The 20,132-nt window shown below is 38.6% G+C and overlaps 1 protein-coding gene and 1 pseudogene across 1 annotated transcript in view; both read right to left on the reverse strand.

Annotated features, from left to right (window-relative positions):
* Positions 1 to 20,132, reverse strand: part of GABRB1 (gamma-aminobutyric acid type A receptor subunit beta1) — a 342,039-nt gene that overhangs the window by 102,666 nt on the left and 219,241 nt on the right. The window lies entirely within an intron of this gene.
* LOC150020170 (proteasome subunit beta type-6 pseudogene) lies at positions 8,833 to 9,504 on the reverse strand (annotated as a pseudogene).

Consider the following 20,132-nt stretch of genomic DNA (forward strand, 5'->3'; position numbering starts at 1 on the left):
AAACAACAAGTGCTGGTGAAGCTATGGAGAAGGGAGGACCCTTCTGCATTGTTGGAGGACATGTAGACTGGTGCAGCCATTGTGGAAAACAGTAGGGAGTTACCTCAAAAAATTAAAAATAGAACTTCCTTTGACCCAGAGACTTCACTTCTAGGAATTTATCCAAAAGAAACCCGAAACACTAATTAGAAAGAACATATGCTCCCCTACATTCATTGTAGCATTATTTACAATACTCAAGATTTGGAAGCAGCCCAAGTGTCCATCAGTGGATGAGTGGATAAAACAGCTATGGTATATTTATGCAGCGGAATACTACTCAGCCATAAGAAAAAGAACATTTTACCCTTTGTGACAGCATGAATGAACCCGGAGAGCATTATGCTAAGTTAAATATTAGGCAATCAGAGAAAGACAAGTGCCATATGATTTCACTAATATGTGGAATATAATTAACAACCTGAACAAACAAACAAAAATAAACAGACTCATAGATAGAGAACAGGCTGATGGCTCTGCAGAGATGGGGGGAAGTTGGGAATAGTGGGTTTGAGCACAAAAAGAAAAAGCACTCATGGATACCGTCAACAGTGTGGTGATTGCAGGGTTGGTGGAGGTGGAAGAGGGCACAAGGGCGATAAGTGGTAATGGAAAATACAATAAAAATAAGCTATTAAAAATACATAAAGAAAAACAAAATCCAAAACAAGTTTAAGTAAGGCAAGTACAGTAAGTAGTCCCTTTCTATATTGTGGTTCACTTATCGTGGCCTCACTATATCGTGGGATTTAAAAAAATATTATGTTTACTTATTTATTGTAGATTTTTCGCTATATCACAGGACTTTGCGGTACCGTATACGTATATTGATAAAGTTACATAGGTTTAAGAGTGTAGAATAAATGTAAGATTCCTACTTCGCGGGGGGGTGGGGGGGTCTAGAATGTAATACCCATGATAAGTGAGGGAATACTGTATATAAATCATGCAGAGTTTCAAGCTCCCTATGGGAAGGAGAGCAGGGCTTGGGAATATCATTCTTTTTTTAAAAAATAATTAATAAATTAAAAAATATTCTGAAAGTGGTGGAGAAATACTACTTCTAATATAACAGCCATTAACACTGTGGTATATTTACATTCAATTCCCCCTTCTACTGTTGGATTTTTGTGTGTTTGTAACCATGTTCAAGATTATGTTTTCCTCGATTTAATTATTAAGAGCATAGTATTTACTTTGTTGGCATCAGGATTGCAAATTTTTGGTAGAAAACAATATACCTTATGTTGGACATTTAGATGGTTTTCAATTTTATCAGTTTAAAATAGGCTAAAATAAACATTTTCATGAATACAGTGATACCTCAGCTAATTTGTTCTGGAATCACATTCATTAGCTGAAATCTTCGTTAGCCAAAAGGTGATTTCCTGTAGTCTTATACAGAAAATCATTTAATTTGTTCTGGATGCTGCCCACTATTTAAAGATAAGTTATATAAGAGTAAAAAGCACACTATAAAAAGGCAAAAACCCACCAAAGGTTGAGACGAACAGCTACCCAAACGGATGAGGGAGAATGGAAAGTAGAATGAAAAACTGACGAACTGTACACTATCACAGTACATCGTCATCAGATCCGAAGCAGCTTATGTTATCAGGTGTCTCATTTCTCACTGTCTCAAAGGTAAACAGCCCAGTCGGGTTGGTGGGTCTCCCCTATATGATGTGGTCAGCTCATTTCTTTGCCACATGCATACAGACGTTAAAGATAAGCTCCTGGAATGGCTGTACCGTTCGTGTTTGCTGCTTTATGTTAGCGCATGCATCCACTAAAACATCCATTAGCCGGATCCGAAAACAGCAAAAAAAAAAAAAAACAAAACAAAAAAACAAACAAACAAACAAACAAAAAAAAACTTCGTTAGCCAAAAAATTTGTTAGCAGAATCACTCATTAGCTGAGGTATCACTGTATATGGCTTTTCCCACATTTTGGATTATTTTTTTAGGATAGAAACACAATAATAGAAACTCTAGCTGAAGATATAATTGTTTTGGCTTCTTACAATATATATGGCTAACATACTTTCTTAAAAGACTGAAATGATAATGCAAAGAACTACTAATTTCTTTACACTATTGCTTAATTGGATATTGTACTATTTTTAATATATGAAAATTGAGAATTTCAATTTATTTTAATTTTTCAATTATTAACTGGGTAAAATATTTCTAAATAAATTTGTTTACAAATTCTATTTGGAACTATTCTTTCTCTAGAAACTAAAATCATTAGTGATGTTTAATTTTATGGTTAAAAGAAGACCAATAATAAATTTTACCAAATATCAGGCAAAAGTGAAGAGAGTTCCATTATAGATTAACTTTGCTATTGTCTTGTTTGCCTAATTAGGTGAATATATGTTGAATTTAATAAGTCTTTTGATATGTGCTTTCATGGTTTTACTGTTAATTTTTTGAAGTATAATAAAAATAAAAATCTAAAGTAAACATTGATTTTTGGGGTTCATAATGAACACCATCAAAACAAGCTAATTGTGAGGTGATTATGTATTCTAAAAGGCAAAATAGGAAGGGGATTTTATATGTTTCCAGATATTGCACTAATAACAAAAATATGATTTCTATCTAGGGCTTTTGTAAAGAAGAAGTTTCCAAAATGGAGCTACAAAGTATAATTGTCTTTTCTATTCATTTTTACACGTACAATGTTAAATAGATAAAATCTGGACAGTTCAGCATGATCCAGCCATTCTGCACCTAGGTGCCTACTCACTTGCAGCAAGGAGACAATAGAGACGTTTATTCATCAAGCACTCTTGCAATAGCAAAAATGGGTAAGGGTCCCAACTCTCCAGCAAAGCAAAAATTGATACAATGGGCTACCTAACAGAGTTAAAATGAATAAACTAGTTCTATATGTATCAATATGGGTATGCCTCACATAGTATTGTATGGAAAGAACAAAAACAGAAAGAATGCCTATAAAAAACTACATATATTTAAAATTTTACAAGACCGAATTGTATTTCTTAGGAAATTAAGAGAGAGAGTGTGTGTGTGTGTGTGTAGTAAAATACAAAAATAGACATTGAAATTACACACATGGCAATTTTGGCACAGTAGTTGTGTCGGGGAGGAAGAGGTAAGGGAAGGATGAGATGCAGATGGAATTATAGTAATTTCTGCAAATTCTCCCTCCCTTCCAACATTCATTCTCTCCTCCCTTCCTTCCCTCCCTCCTTCCTCCCTCTCTCTTTTCCTTCCTTCTTTCTTTTTTCCTCTGTCCCCTTCCTTCCCCCTTTCCCTTTGTCCATCTTTCTTTAAGGAAAGATGAAGCAAATAACGCAACAGATTCGTCGGCAGCCGTCCGTCTCGAGAGACGATGGTGTAGCTTCTTAAGAGTCTATCTGCACCGCCGAGAATGGTCGTGGAGTCCGGCTCGGGAGTGACACGGTATCTGTCTCCTCCCGTGTTGAATCAACATCTTGCGATGACGCTGGAGTGTCCTCTCCAGTGAAGCTGAAGCTACAGAGCCTGGGCAGGGTGATATGGAGGGTCTGCTGTTGCCCATGCAGCAGACCCCCCCTCTCTTCGCAGCTGAAGGGTCCAAGGGAAAGACGGAGTCAATACAGCTTGGCTTCAGGTGCGCCGCAGGAGTTGCCGGTGTTGACTACAATGTCAAACCGCCTTAGGGACTCCGGCTCCGGATTTTCTGTCGGGGTTTACTCCCTTAGCCTTTCCCCTGAAGAGGTATGCCGCAAGGCAGCGGAGGTGTTTTGGAGTCAGAGTTTTCCTTCTCTGATGTGCCCTGACTGGAAGATCGAACCAGCGACACTTAGCTCGCAGGCCGACGCTCAATCCACTGAGCCAAAACCAGCCAGGACAAGAAACAGGTAACCGCGGCTGTTTGGAGATGCCGGGGAATGTGTGAGGTCCCGGGTTCATTCCCCGGCATCTCCAAACAAACGCAACAGATTAACATAGTTTTAATCTGTCTGTTACTCTCCAATTTGGTAGCCTCAGATAAGCAGATAAATCCCTAAGTATCCCACTTACACTCTTACTTCAAATGTTTTGAACTGTATGTAGCCACATTCCTGTCTCCCATCTCAGGATTACTATTAAAAAAGTAAAGAAATACAAAATTTCTCTCTTCCTCACATTGACTCTCTACGTAACAGACACTTAATAGTGGACATGATTATGATCTTCTGAAATGAGTCCCTTCAGTCAAGAAATCTATCCATTTATACAGATCTTGGTGTTTGAACCATATATCTTTCCTCACATTTGTCATCACAATGTGCAATTTATTTGATTACTTGTTTCTGGTGTGACTGCTTGAATAGATGGTAAGTGCCACAGGGAAATGACCTCTCAGTGATTCATTTCCCAGCTTCCAGCCCAGTGTGGTGTAAATTAATGGAATTAATATGAAACTTAAGGAAACACTGAAATAATTACTTTTTTAAAAAAGGAAAAGACCAATATGCTGTTATTAAAAAAAAAAAAAAAAAACTTTGCCAGTGTTGCTTAGAATACAAATTTAGGATAAAGATCCCTTTCCCCCATCCAGATTCAATTTCTTATTAGAAATTGCATTTGCTAAATAAACAGCCACAGGCTATAGTCAGTTGGATACTTTCTAGGACCATGAAGCTGCTCAAAGCATGCTTAAATTAATCCAGATATCACGAACCTCTCATCTGTTCCATTTTTTAGATGCTATAAAGCTCAACAGAGAAGCGGTTATAGTACTGGTATTTACATTAAATAGATCAAACGTTAACATCGGTACAGGAACTCTTTCTTCCATTGCTTTTGAGAGTTCAGATAGATTAGGGCTTCAAGGTACAGAAAGTGAGTTTCTTTTCAGGAGCAAAATAAGGATTGTCCTTGCCAAGAGAATGAATGGAAAGAGCCTTCAGTGCTTAATCTGTGTCAGACTTTTCTCTGATCTTACACTGGACTTTTCTATGGGAAGAGCAAAAATTTACAGGGCATGAGAGGATTAAAAAATTATTGAAATATCAAATATACATCAGTATTATTAGCATGCTAACTTCATAAGCAATTAATAATAATTCATATTGTCTGATTGATTTTTCAATTTATAAAGTGGAGAAAAATGAAGGACTGCTTAGATAATCCAGGAACTGAAACGTAAATGCACATAAAGAAAAGAATCTTAAAATATCTTGTAATAGGAAGTAACATGATGCTCTCCTCACATATGTAAAAAGTATATAAAATAGCACACTTTCACTGTTTAAAGTATAATTTTAACTATCATTATTCTCCATTTAATATTAATAATGAATACTTAGCTATATGTACATCCATTTGTATGCAAATACATAATTTATAGTTATACCTCAAGAGGGCTGTGATTGGTTTATTAAAAGACAAGGGCAAGTAAATTACATAATTCACAGTAGTTCTATGACTTATCTGCTTTTTGGTTAGTCTTTCCTTTTTAAACAAGTTTTAGTCTCTAAAAATTCTGAGTAAATAAATGAACATTTCTGGTGCCAGGTGGGTACTGGCCTTAATGGAGGGATCACTTCTTAAGTTATATAAATATCGACCACTACACTGTACACCTGAAATTAACACAATACTGAATATCAAATGTAATTTAATAAAATAAAACACGTGAAGTGGAAAAAAACAAAGAAAAAACATGCTCTTCCTCCTGCTTTGCTCTTGCCCCCCGACCCACCCTGGTCCTTCCCCATGTGGCCCTGGGTGGAATGGTGTGATCCCCCTCTATGGAACTGTAGGAACAAACTATCTTTCCAATGGCAGTTAACTCCAGATCTGTTGGTCTCACCACACCTGAACAAAAAGAAAATCCCAAGTACCTTTAAAAACAGAAAAAAAGAAAGCCTAAATGTACATTTCTTCTTATCTTCCCTTTTCTACCAACATTTCTCAAGCTAAATAACAAAACAAGAAATCTCTAAATACACTTTATTCAGAAATGATACATAAGCACCTATATAAATTGCTGAAGTTAAAATATGTTTTCTTTAACAAGGAAAATGATATATATAGGTTTGCCTATGTTACATTTAACAAAAAGTGATTTCTCTGACTATTACTTTTGAGAATATCAGAGAAGGAAAACTCTGACTCCAAAAAACCTCCGCTGCCTTGCGGCATACCTCTTCAGGGGAAAGGCTAAGGGAGTAAACCCCGACAGAAAATCCGGAGCCGGAGTCCTTAAGGCGGTTTGATGTTGTAGTCAACACCGGCAACTCCTGCGGCGCACCTGAAGCCAAGCTGTATTGACTCCGTCTTTCCCTTGGACCCTTCAGCTGCGAAGAGAGGGAGGGTCTGCTGCATGGGCAACAGCAGACCCTCCATATCACCCTGCCCAGGCTCTGTAGCTTCAGCTTCACTGGAGAGGACACTCCAGCGTCATCGCAAGATGTTGATTCAACACGGGAGGAGACAGATACCGTGTCACTCCCGAGTCGGACTGCACAGCCATTCTTGGCGGTGCAGATAGACTCTTAAGAAGCTACACCATCGTCTCTCGAGATGGACGGCTGCCGACGACTTTTGAGAATAATAAAATTCATAGTGACCATTTTTTTAAGTATACTTTATTGATTATATTGTTATACTAGTTCCAATTTTTTTCCCCTTTTGCTCCCCTCTGCCCAGTAACTCCCTTCCCTCCAGCAATCCCACCCCCTTAGTTCACGTCCATGGGTAGTGCATATAAATTCTTTGGCTTCACCCTTTCCTATATTATTCTTAACTTCATCCTGTCTATTTTGTACCAACCAATTATGCTTCTTAATCCCTGCACCATATCCTCATTTATCCCCCTTCCCCCTCCCAGTCGATAACCCTCCAAATGATCCCCATACCTATGATTCTGTTCCTATTCTGGTTCGCTTAGTTGGATTTTGTTTTAATTTTTTAGATTCAGTTGTTGATAGTTGAGAGTTTGTTATCATTTTAGTGTTTTATAGTTTTGATCTTCTTTTCCTTAAATAAGTCCCTTTGACATTTTTATATAATAATGGCTTGGTGATGGTGAACTCCTTTAGCTTTACCTTGTCTGGGAAGTACTTCATCTGCCTTTCCATTTTAAATGATAGCTTTGTTGGATAGAGTAATCCTGGTTGTAGGTTGCCTTTCATCGCATTGAATACTGCTTGCCAGTCCCTTCCTGCCTGCAAAGTGTCCTCTGAGAAATCAGCTGATAATCCTATAGGAATCCCCCTGTCGGCAACTCTCTGCCTCTCTCTTGCTGCCCCTAGGACTCTCTCTTTATCCTTCACCCTTGGCATCTCAATCATGATGCATCCTGGTGTGGACCCCTCTGGGTCCAGCTTGCCCGGGACCCTCCGTGCTTCCTGGACCTGTATGTTCATCTCCTTCGCAAAATTTGGGAAGTTTTCCTCATTTTTTTTCAATTCTTCTTCCTCATTCTGCACTGCTTGACATTTTTTCTTCCTTGTGTTCCAAATCATTGATTTGAACCCCAGTTTTCTTCCCTTCACCATTGGTTTTGTGTGGATTTTCCTTCATTTCACTTAGCATAGCCTTCACTTTTTCTCTCATGTGTTTGCTGTACTCAAGCACATCTGTCAAGCCTTTGAGCATCTTCATCACCCATGTTTTGAATTTTGCATCTGTTAGATTGTCTATCTCCTCATCTGTTAGGTTGGCTATCTCCTCATCACTTAGTTCTCCTACTGGAACCTTGATCTGTTCCCCCTTTTGGGCCATACTTCTCTGTCTCTTCATTCTGACAGATTCCTGTGTTTTATTTTTGCCTCTGCATCTCATGTAGAGCTGTCACTCCTGTTACGTTGTAAGGGGTGGAGTCCTAGGGATTCGTCAGTATAGGCCGACCTGTTTCACCACGTTGTGGCACTGTATGTGGGGGAGGGGTCCGAGAGGGATCAATGCTGCCTGCACAGCACTCGCCCTTTTTCCAGGCACCTCTCCCACTTCTGCACCAGAATGGTGCCCCTCTAGTTGCTGCCCTGGCCATCATTCCCAGAGTGGGTGGGTCTGCGGACGTTCTAGGACTGTGGGGGCCCTTTAAACAAGTGGACTCTGCTGAGAGACCAGCAGTTTCTGCCTCTTTCCCAACCCCCACGAGTCTGTACAGTCAGAAACAATGAGGCTTGATTTTTCCTGGTGCTGGGACAGTGAGCTGTGAGGTGTGGTGAGGAGCTGGGAACACTACTCAGGTGTCCCTTCCAACTTTCTAAAACATGTGACTGCACATTCTACCAGCCTGCCACTTTTGCCACTGCTGCCACCACCACACTGGGTCCTCTCCGCCCTGGCTCCACCTCTCCTACCTGTCTGGATGAGTACTGTATTTCTTTATATCGTTGTTTGCTGGACTTCCATGTAGTTTGATTTTCTGGAACTTCTGGTTGTTTCTAGTTTTGAGGTAGTTGTATTTCTTCTTAGTTGTGGAGGAAGATGCAGCATGTTTGTCTATGCCTCCATCTTGGCGGAAGTCCATAGTGACCATTCTTAAGTTTATGGGAATCTGAATGTTCCAATTAACTCTGGAAATTAATTACTCTGAATAAACAACTGTTTTAGTACCTTGACCACTTAAGTGAATAAACAAATGGTGAAGTCCTATCACCCAGAAAATTGCATAAATTAGAACTACCTGTTGGTGCAAACCATTATGTTACTAAGTAAATTCAAACTGCTGTAGTCAATAAATCTTATTTTTATTAAATTTTTTTTCTTTGACAAACTGTTTATTGAATTTTGCATCAGTATAAGATGTCTCTTATTGTATCTCAGAATCCCAGAATTCAGGGAGGTGGCAAAGTGGGGATGATGAATTTGGGAATCTGGTCTCCTAAAAGTACTTGCCACTCTACTCCTGATTCTTCTATGGATGCTAGGCGGATCACCCCTCCACTAGAGCCGCCCCTTTCCATGGCCAAAGTGAGAGCATTAGCAGTGAATCACAGACACTCTTCCTTGGTCATGCCTTCCTGGTAGGTAGCATTAATATAGTCATAAATATACGAACTCCCAGAGCCTCCAATGGCAAAGGACTGTCTTACCATCATATCTTCCATGAGCACTGAGTACACCTGTCCTCCCTCTTGGGGGTCCCAGCCTGCAATGATGATTCCTGCCATCAGGTCTTCTTGGTATTGGTAACGCATCTCCTCAAAGAGGCTGGCTGCCGTATGTACCAGCAGAGGCTCATTCAGCTCAATGCTGTGGAAACCAAGCTGATAGGTACTGCCTGAGTTCAGCTGTGGAGCCTGAGCGGCAGCAGAAAATACGATCATGAATAGACATCAGCTTGTCAGTCACTTGGTTGGTGATGTAGGGCCCAGTGGTTGTTCTGGAATTGGCCCCAGAACCATGCCCCTGTCATATTGCACTGCCATGATAGTGGTCCCTGTGGAGACTTCTTGGTTTTTTAATTTTTTGATTAAATCTTTATTGTATTGTTTTCGCATTACCATTTAGTCCCCTTATTCCCCTTCCCCCGGTAATCACCACATTGTTTTTCATGTCCACGAGTCCCTTTTCCTTTTTGAGGTATTGGGCAATGAATCTTATTCTTAAATTCTAATTATGTATTAAGAAAATATTGTGCAGCCCAGGCTGGGTAGTTCAGTTAATTAGACCATTGTCCCAATATGCCAAGGTTGTGGGTTCAATCCCTGGTCAGGGCACAAGCAAGAAGTAACCAATGAATGCATAAATAAGTGGAACAACAAATCTCTCTCTCTCCTCCTCCCTTTATCCCTCTCTCTCAAATCAATAAGTAAAACAATTTAAAAAATATTTTGCAATAAACTTAATTGAACTTAATTTACAATATCCTTATAGTAATTTGGGTTTAAAACATGATGCATTGTAGTAAAGAATTCTGGAATTTTTAATATTTAAAAATATTTGAATAAAGTTTATTAGTTTAATGAATCTTGTACTAATCAATCACGAATAACCTTACAGCAAATGGTATATTTGACAACATTCAGAACTTATCACTTATGTAAATAGAAGGTATTACTGGTAGAGGTGTAAATAACTTCCCCCTCTTAAAAATCAGGTCTTCAAATTTCACTTCAGATTTTCTACAAATACATTGCTTTATATAATAGAGAAATTTACATGCTACATTTAATACAACAAATAGAAAAATGAGAGTGGAAGAAATAGTGTTGGGCACTTTGCACATATTATCTTTCCAAATCATCAGTATCTCTCTGTGCTGGGAATTATTTTGGGGTCAGAAGAGAAATCTGTTATATCAGAGAAGGGAAACATATCATGTCCATTAGTTCTGCATTTCTATGTTTACTCTTGTCATGTAGCAAAAGTAAAGATCTGTATTTATAAGCACTATGTTACTTTGTAGGTGTAATTCAGGAAGGCTTTTCTCTCTCGTTTTGTAGGGAAATTTGTGAAAGATTTTGAAATGAACCAGAGAGTTTACTAGATGCCTTTGTCTAGTGGTCAGGTAATCTTACCTTTCATTGTCTCAGAAATATTTTACAACTCTGAACATTATAGAAAAATGATAGCAATGTAAATAATTTTTATCCATGGAATTGCAATGGTAATTCATTATGGCCTTGTGGATATTGGCCAGTTTTGTCAGTTTGGATCTATTTGTAAATTTTTTTCAGCGTGCTGTCTTCTCAGTATATCCATCCTGAATTTCCCTTTGAATTGGTTGTAACATCTTATCTAGCTCTCTCATTAATCAGTTATTTAAAATCTTTGACACATTTGTTTTATATTTTCACATGATTTTATCCTTTCAAAATGATTGCCCTCTTACAGCATTGGAGGTAATCTAATAAGAGGACTGCTGGATTTACCTAACAGAGCCAGGTAAAATGGTTGCCAGGATAGTGTACCTTATTGGTAACTTAAGCTCAGGCATACCTCTCCTTGGTTCCTGGAGATGAAATACATGTTTATTGATTCATTTCAAGGTGAAACCCAAGAATATAACTTTGCTGATTCTGTTCTATCTTTTCTTCCCCTCTACTGATTTTTGCTTTTGTTTTTGTTTTGCTTACGGCCAATATGTTACTTCCTGTTGGTGACAGCAACGATTGAGAACCGGTTTCCTGGTCTGACCAGGTAATGATTTCTGTAAGTAGGTTAATGGATTATAGAATTAGAGTTCTATACTCTGTTGGAAAAGAGGCAACAGAGTCTCATTTGTTAGTCTTTTTTGTTTGCTTTATCTATTTGTCCATTTTGAACTCAAGTCAATTAAGAATCTTGTGCTCAGTGGAATGGAAACCAGCTGTTTGATAAGTGAACTATGAGTTTTTGTGTTTCTATATTTGCTTTTGTGGCAAAGTGTAGATCTAAATTGGTAGGCACTCTAAGTGTCTTTGTATCTAAAATTCAAAAAGGTCTACCTTTCATTATGTGAGTGTTAATAAATTAGGTTATAAAGTCCTTTAATATAAAGGAGCTTTGTCCTGATTGATTTATTTGGGAAAATAAATCCTAATGTAACTAAAATATTTCTAAATTCCCTCAAAATAAGAAAAACTGTACTTTTAACACTTAAAAACAAAATGTTTTCTTTTCAAAACTGACACAAACATTTTATGGATCCAAGTTCACCCAATTAAGATAACTCTTTGGTAAATGGACCTAGTTTAATAATTTTGGAAAATGTAAAACAGCTACATCTTTTCTAATTATCTGTATTAAGTATAATGCAAGCATGCATTTTGTTCTACTTTGGCTTGCTTTCCCTAAACTTTTACAGGTTTCCTGATCAAACTGTTACCGTAGGTAGTTAGCTAGTTATTAATAAAGGAAGGAAGCAAAGGAAATCAGATAATAAGCAGAATCAACTGGGGAGCATAAGCTTGTTTCACCAGGATGCTACAGCTTCACACAATCACCAGAGGATCACAGTGTTGCCCTGCAAAAGGATTAACAACCCTCCCTCCCTTGTACAGGGAGGAAAGGCTGGCTTTTCAATCCCCTGCCCCAACTATGGGGAGAAATAATCATAGACACAGTATTGTCAAAATGGTATAGGAGGGAGTTACCTCTATGAAGCATGCAATAGAAGCTAAAATGGTGACCATAAAGGCCTGTTAATCTAGCCTGGCAAAAGAAGGGATTGGTAGGGAGGTGGACCCATCAGAAGCCCCCAAAGCTTGAAAAGTTGATTGGTTATTTTGAAAAAGCAGCTGGCCTGTTCCAAACCTGAGATAATATAACCCAGTTTAATTTAATTTAATTTAATTTTAAATATGCTTTATTGATTATGCTGTCATAGTTGTCCCAATTTCTTTTCCCTTTGTTCCCCACCACCCAGTGACCCCCTTCTCTCCAGTTGTCCCCCCTCCTTAGTCAATGCCCATTGGTTGTGCATATAGTTCTTCTCAACATCTTCCTATCTACTCCACTCCCTCCTACTATGCTTCTTAAATCCTGTACCATCTCCCTCTCGTTCCCCCCTTCCCCCGCTCCATTGACCTCCCCCTAAAATGTTCCACATACCTTTAATTCTTTTCCCACTCTCGTTGCCTACTTAGTTTGCCTTTGTTTCAATTCCTTAGCTTCTGTTTTTGGTTGTTGTGATATAGTTTTCATTTTAATGCTCACAGTTTTGATCCTCTTTTTCCTAAACAAGTCCCTTTAACATTTCATATAACAATGCTTTGGATTTGATGAACTCCTCCAGTTTTACTTTGTCCTGGAAGTACTTTCTCTTCCCTTCTATTTTGAATAACAGCTTTGCTGGATAGAGTGATCGTGGTTGTAGGTTTTTGCTTTTCACTCCTTTGAATATTTCTTGCCAGTCCCTTCTTGCCTGCAGAGTTTCTTTTGAGAAATCAGCTGATAGTCTTATTGGGACCCCTTTGTATATAATTCTCTTCTTCTCTCTTGCTGCTTGTAAGATTCTCTCTTTATCCTCAATTTTTGACATTTTGATTATAATGTGTCTTGGAGTGGTTCTCCCTGGGTCCAGTTTTTCTGCAACTCTCTGTGCTTCCTGGACCTGTAAGTCTATTTCCTTCCCCAAGTTAGGGAATTTCTGCTTCATTGTTTTTTCACATAATTTTTCAATTCCTAGTTCTTCTTCTTCACCTTCTGGCAACCCTATAATTCGGATGTTGGCCCGCTCATAGCTGTCCTATAGGTTTCTGATCCTCTCCTCATTTTTCTCACTTTTTGTTTCCTCTTTCTGCATTGGTTGACTGTTTGTTCCTTCCCTATGTTCCAATTTGTTAATTTGATCCCTGGTTTTCTTTCCCTCACCACTAGTTTCATATGTGTTTTCATTCATTTCAGCAGGGCTAGCCTTCATTCCTTCCCCATCTTGTTTCAGATCTGCTGTTAGGTCTGTAAGCATTTGTATAACCAAAGCTCTGAACTGTGCCTCAGAAAGATTTTCTATCTGTTGAGCCATTAGATTAGATAGTTGCTGTCTGCTCATCTGTGTGATTGAGATCTCTATCATGATCTGTGCCATCCTGACTGTTTTGTGTTTACCTTTGCTTCCTGGGTAAAGCTGTCACACCTCCTATGCCATAGGTGGTGAAGCCCCATGCCCTCGTCACAGCCAGGTGACCCTTCTCACCATGCTGTGGCATTTTGAGTGGGGACAGGGGTCCAAGATGGATTCCTGCTGTTCACTCTCTGCTGAGAGACTGGGAGCCTCTTCCTCTATTCGCACGCCCTCTGGCCCTCATAGTCCAAGGCAATGGGGGTCTGCCTTCCCCAGCGTAGGAATCATGGGCTGATGGATTTGGTCTGCAGCAGGGGGTGCTCCGCAGGCACTTCTTGTCTCCCCTTAAATACAGGTGTCTGTGCTTACTGCTGTCCCACTGCCATTGCCGCCAGCACAGCTTGACCTCTCTGCCCCAACTTCACCCCTCCTACCCATTCAGATGAGCATCACTTCTTTATAACTTCATATGTTGAACTTCCACATAGCTTTATTTTCGGGAACTTTTGGTTATTTCTGGTTTTGTGGTAGCTGTATTCCTTCTTAGTTGTGGAGGGAGATGGAGTGTGTCAGCTTAGGGCTCCATCTTTGCTGGATGTTGTCTCCTCATCTTGACAGGCTCCTGCGTTTGTTTGCCTCTGTGTCTTAGGTAGAACTGTCATTCCTATTACATTGTAAAGGGCAGAGCCTTAGGGATTTGTCAGTACAGGGCGACCTATTTCACCATGTTGTGGTGCTATATGTGGGGGAGGGGTATGAGAGGGAACAATGCTGCTTGCCCAGAACTTGTCCCTTTTCCAGGCACCTCTCCCACTTCTGTATGGGACTGGCGCCCCTCTAGCTGTTGCCCTGACCGTCGTTCCCAGAGTGGGTGGGTCTGTGGATGTTCTAGGACCATGGGGGCCCTTTAAACAAGCAGACTCTGCTGAAAGACTGGCAGTTTCTGCCTCTTTCCCAACCCTCACTGCTCTGCACAGTCAGAAGCAATGAGGTTTGATATTCCCTGGTGCTCAGACAGTGAGCTACATGGTCTGGTGAGGTGCTGGGAACATGACACCAGGTGTCACTCCTGACTTTTTAAAACACACGACTGCACTTTCCACTCGCCCTCCGCTGCTGCCACCACCACACCACATCCTTTCTGTCCTGGCTCTGCCCCTCCTACCTGTCTGGGTGAGTATTTCTTCTTTATATCTTTGTTTGCTGAACTTCCATGCAGCTTGATTTTCTGGAACTTCTGGTTGTTCGTAGTTTTGAGGTAGTTGTATTCCTTCTTAGTTGTGGAGTGAGATGCAGTGTGTCTGTCTATGCCTCCATCTTGGCCAGAATTCTTCTAACCCAGTTTTAAAAAAAATCTCTGTCTGTCTTTTTATCTCTCTGTCTCTCTCTCCATGTCTGTCTGTCTGTCTCACTCTGGAATACATGCTTTCTCTATTCATATGCATGTTCTCTCTGTAGTGACCATGCCGGTCTAGCAGCTATTTGGATTTCAAATGTAGGCTCCAGTCTGGAGACCTGGTACAACAGTGTAGCCAGGAACAGCGCTAAGCTACCTGGATGGGGACTGAGACTGATTAGCAGCTGCTTGTGGGCTCCAGAGGACTAAGTTTAACATGAAACAGTAACTCTGGATTCTGGCCTTTGTTTTGGCTTTGATGAAGACAAAATTGGACTTTTTCCATAGCAGGATGGTCAGAGATGGGACACAGCATTTTTGTTTCTACCCAAATAAATCTTGCCACACCACAATGATTAGACATTATATAACATACTAAGTGATCATCCCAATAAAACTTGTATCCATCTGACACTGTACATAGTTATTAGAATTTTATTGACTATATTTCCAATTCTGTACTTTATATCTCGATGACTATTCTGTAACAGTTAGTTTGTACTTTTTAATCCCTTCACCTTTTTCACACAACTACCCTCCAAATCTGGCAACCATCAAAATGTTCTGTGTATCTGAGTCTGTTTCTGTTCTGCTTGTTCATTTACTTTGTCTTTTAGATTCAATTCTTGATAGATATATATTACCATTTTATTGTTCATATTTTCTCTTCCTCATTCCTCCTCCCCCTCCTCCTCCTCCTTCTCCTTCTTCTCCTTCTTATTCTTTTTCCCTTTATCATTTCTGTAATACTGGTTTGGTGGTGATGAACTCCTATAGCTTTTCTTGTCTGGGAAGCTCTTTATTTATATTTTAAATCTCATTAATATTTACCATGTTTGAAATTAAAACTGAGAAAAATTGATATACATTTATTGATTCATTTTAAGAGAACATGATAAGTGCATTGCATGATAACATCATAGTGTTATTATAAAAATAGTTTTGACCACACAAATCACTGACTAAAGAAGCAGTGCACTGAGGTAAAGTACAAGTATGTTCCAGAATATGAAGGACAAATTCTGAAAGTAAATTTTAATTGCCTGTATTTATAATACCTGTGTCTGACAAGCTATGACATACATTACAATTTTAGCAAAGTTTGACTAAATCATGAAGGGCTTGCTTACTTCATTTATTGATTAATGCCTTTTCCTACAGTGTGGAAGATTATTTATTACTGGATGTGTAATTGGTTACTTAGATAGCAAAGACTCAGTCTCTTAATTTTCTGTCCTTTATATTGACTTTTTATGTCCTGGATTATTTTTTTAAAAAGGACAACAAATCTGGCACCTATGACTCTATCTTAATCAAATGGTCAAGTCTCTAACAACTTAATTTGATTTTAACATTCTTAAGTCAGAACATCAATATCTATATCTACATTCATATCTACCTCTACATCTATGTCTAAGCATCTTTTACACGTAAAAGTATTTTCTAATTTTCCCAGACAGCCACTGAAAAATCACTTAGTATTTTATAAGGACTGCATGTGAAGAGTTGCCAAATAGGAAGATATGCCCAGCCTGCCCCCAATTCAGTGTATATAAGTAAAATGTTATTACTATAAATATTTCAGACAGTGGAGGCCTTATGGGAAGTCCCTGGAAATTTGTCAATGCCCTTGGTTTCCAGAATAAGTATTAACCTCAAAAGAAACACTGTTCAAAAATCTTACCAGATAGTTCTCTCTCGTTTTTCTATATTTACATATATTTCCTATATTTATCAGAGTCCTGATGGTGCTTTGCCTGAAGATATTAAGCAACAATAGTATAATGTTTTGTCATAATTTCACTTACTTTTTAATTTTTTTACTTTTATATAGTCTTCATTAATTATAATCTAGTATATTCTAGACTATAAATTCCCATTCTGGCCCCTATGTGCTATTGAGATTTATTTCTAGACAAAATTGCAAAGTAGAGATAATAGTCCAGCCTTTCCTGCTGTATTTGAAGGTCATATACCTCGTTTGCTAGATTTTCTTAATTTCAGCACAACTGAGTCCCATTCCCTGAAGGCCCCCATTATACATTGCTATTTCATTACTACTTCTGGGTCATTAAATGCTTTCTATAAAAGTCCCAAAGCTAAAAATGTAGAGGCACTGGTGGGATCAGGCTTTTTGGCTCATTCGTCTCTTGTTATGGCTTAACTCTACAACCTAGTTTATGCATAGTCCGTAAGGCTGATAAAATGTCCTGCAGCACAGTGAGACTTCTACCGCTTACCCAGAATTCTGCCATAATTTTCACAGTTGAATCTGCTAATCGAACTCAACTCCTAAAAATAAGGCACATTCTATTTTAGAGAGTGGCCAATCTACCATAATGAGCACAGATAAAAGACCAATAAAAAAAGAAATTCTGTGTTTTGGAGTTTAACTAATTTTTCCAGAATGTAGGCAGAAGGTGGAGATCAGAATGGGTAGGCTGTTCCCATCATTTGGTCTGTTATTATCTATGAGAAATTGCCCCCACCCACAACAGCAATAGCAGTAGAGTCTTTGATTTGTGATCACCACCATTTCAGGTTTGACCTAAAACTGTGATGCAATGTGATTGCTATATGTCAGTTGGATCTTATTTCAAAGAGATAATGCACTTTTTTCCCCCGAGTAAGCTCATTTAAAATAATAGCTTCAAAATGGAGAAAAAATGGCAGAAATAAAGGTTCTTGAGGATGTGGTCTTTTTTTTTTCTTCTTTTTTTTTAGTTTTCACTCAGACAAAAAGGGGAATTGAAAGGGTCTCTGTGGAGTGACAGTCTCCGTTTCACATCATCACAGATGATAATAGGTCCTCAGGGAAGAGTCAAAGAATTCCTCCATTGCTGACGTGCTTGTCTCCTTGCTCTGAAGAGAAAAACTCAGCTAGGAAAACATCTCTGGTGCTGATTCTTCACTTACTCATATTTATCAGTCCTCGTTATGCAAGGCACTACGCTGGGGAATGTGTGTAAAGCAAAACACACACAATGTGCATGTGGTATGTAATAATTAGAACGTGAACTCTAGCTAGACTGTGCGTTCACAGCCAAGCTTGTTTAGCTATTGACCTTGGGCTAGTTGCCTGATTTTTCTGTGACTCAGTTTCCCTTTTTCTAAAATAAGTTGATATTAAGATCAGGTAAAACAATACCTGTAAAGAATTTAGAAAATTGCCTTGAAACTAGTATAAATGACCTGTGGACATGGACAAGAGGATGGAGATTGACTGTGGGAGAGGAGCGGGAGGGTGGGAGAGGGTGGGTGTGGGTGGGAGCAATGGGGGAAAATAGGACAACTATAATAGAACAACAATAAAAAAAAAAAAGAAATAAAAAATTTGCCTTGAAGGTAGAGGACTCAATACCTGCTCTTATTATTATGATTAAATTATCACAAGGAATCTCCAAATCACTAAACATCTCAGATATGAACCTAATATATTCCAAGAGCTCCTAGACCCTAGGAAGACATCACTAAGATAGAACTCATATCTTTAAGGTACAAAAAACCTCGTGGGCTGCACAGACAGCATATCAGTGCTCTGTGATTAGTATTGCAGTAGATGTGTATATGGGGAATGTATGAGAAATCATTGCTACATAAAATTTATCTCTAAACTGAGCAGCTTAAAACAACAAAACATTAGTTATTTCACATGTTTTGTGGGCCAGGAATCTAGGAGAAATATAGTTTGGTGCCTCTGCTCATGGCCTTTTACAAGGTTGAAATCAAGGTGTTGGCTGAGAATGTGGTCTTATCTGAAGGCTCAGTAAGCAGAATCCACTCTAAGCTCTCACATACAGTTGTTAGAAGGATTCAGTTATGTTCTGGTAGTTGGCTGGAACTCTTCCTTTCTTTGTCACATGTGCATTTCCATAGCGCAACTCACGACTGGCTTCCATGAGAACACAGAAGAAATAGTAAGTAAGGGACTGCTAGACAGAAGCATGAGTCTTTTTGAAATCTAATCTCAGAAGAGACATTGTATAACTTTTGCTATATTCTGTACATTTGAAGTGAGTCACTAGGTGCAGCCACATGCAAGGGAAAGGAATTACACATTATGAGAAGACCAGAAGATGGGGATTGTTGAGAACCATGTTAGAGGCTGCCTAACACAGGGTACAGCGCTGAAACAAAGAACAAAGATGGGAAGTATAGTAGCATGAACTGGCTTTTAGTGCTTAAGTAATTATTCACAGGAAACAGATGGGAATGGCATTCTAGGTAGGGAGAATAAAGCATGTGCAGAAGCACATTATGCAATCAGGTGTCACATAAGAAATTATTTTGATGCCATAGTAGCTTATATTATGTTACATAAGCAAATTTCCCAGAGGTCATGGGACAGAAAATTCACAGACCAAATTAAAATACTTGAATCACATGACATTTTAAGTCAATTTAAAATGTAGTGAGAAGCAGCCCTGAACTGCGAGCTCAGTTGGTTAGGATGTTGTCTGGATATGCCAAGGTTGCAAGTATGATCCCTAATCAGGGCACATACAAGAATCAATCAGTGAATTCATAAATAAGCAGAACAACAAATCCATGTTCTCTCTCTCTCTCTCTCTCCCTCTCTCTTAAATAAAGAAAAAATGTAGTGAGAAACAATACAAAAGAAATGGAGCAACCTATGCTTAGGATAAAAGTAGGTATAAGAACTTCACTACCTGAATTCTGGGATATACAAGTTTCATTCATGTTAAAAATTATCCACTTATCCAAAATCTTTTATAACTTTTCTTTAAAAAAATATCAAGAATTGAATCAAGGACCAGACATTGTATTTCATTGACATGACTATTTAGTCTCTTTAGCTTAGATTAGTCCTTTGCCTTTTTTTCTTTCCTATTTACATATTTGAAGAGTTCAGCTCAGATAGCTTGTAGACTGTCTCACAATTTGGATTATTTTTACTGTTCTTCCTCATAATCTGTTTTTTTTTTTTTTTTACTGTTCATCAATGTTAGATTCAGGTTTAATATGCTTGGTAAGATTGTTTTTTAGGGGATGTTATATACACCCCATTGCTTCAAATCAAAAGGCATTTTTGATGCTAAGTGAGATCACTTGGTATTGTCTACCTTTCACTCTATCTAGATCATATAATTTATGATTTGAACCACTTTTTCATCTAGACTGAACTTCTCTGAGTTGTTCTAGAGTAGATATTGCTTGTCGGCACACACTAAACCAGTTGCCAGTCTTTCCTTGACTATCTGGAGACCTCCAATTCCTCTAAGAGTGTCAGT

The sequence above is a fragment of the Furipterus horrens genome, unplaced genomic scaffold (genome assembly GCF_987537825.1).
Source record: "Furipterus horrens unplaced genomic scaffold, mFurHor1.1.pri manual_scaffold_2, whole genome shotgun sequence".
Classification (NCBI taxonomy): domain Eukaryota; kingdom Metazoa; phylum Chordata; class Mammalia; order Chiroptera; family Furipteridae; genus Furipterus; species Furipterus horrens.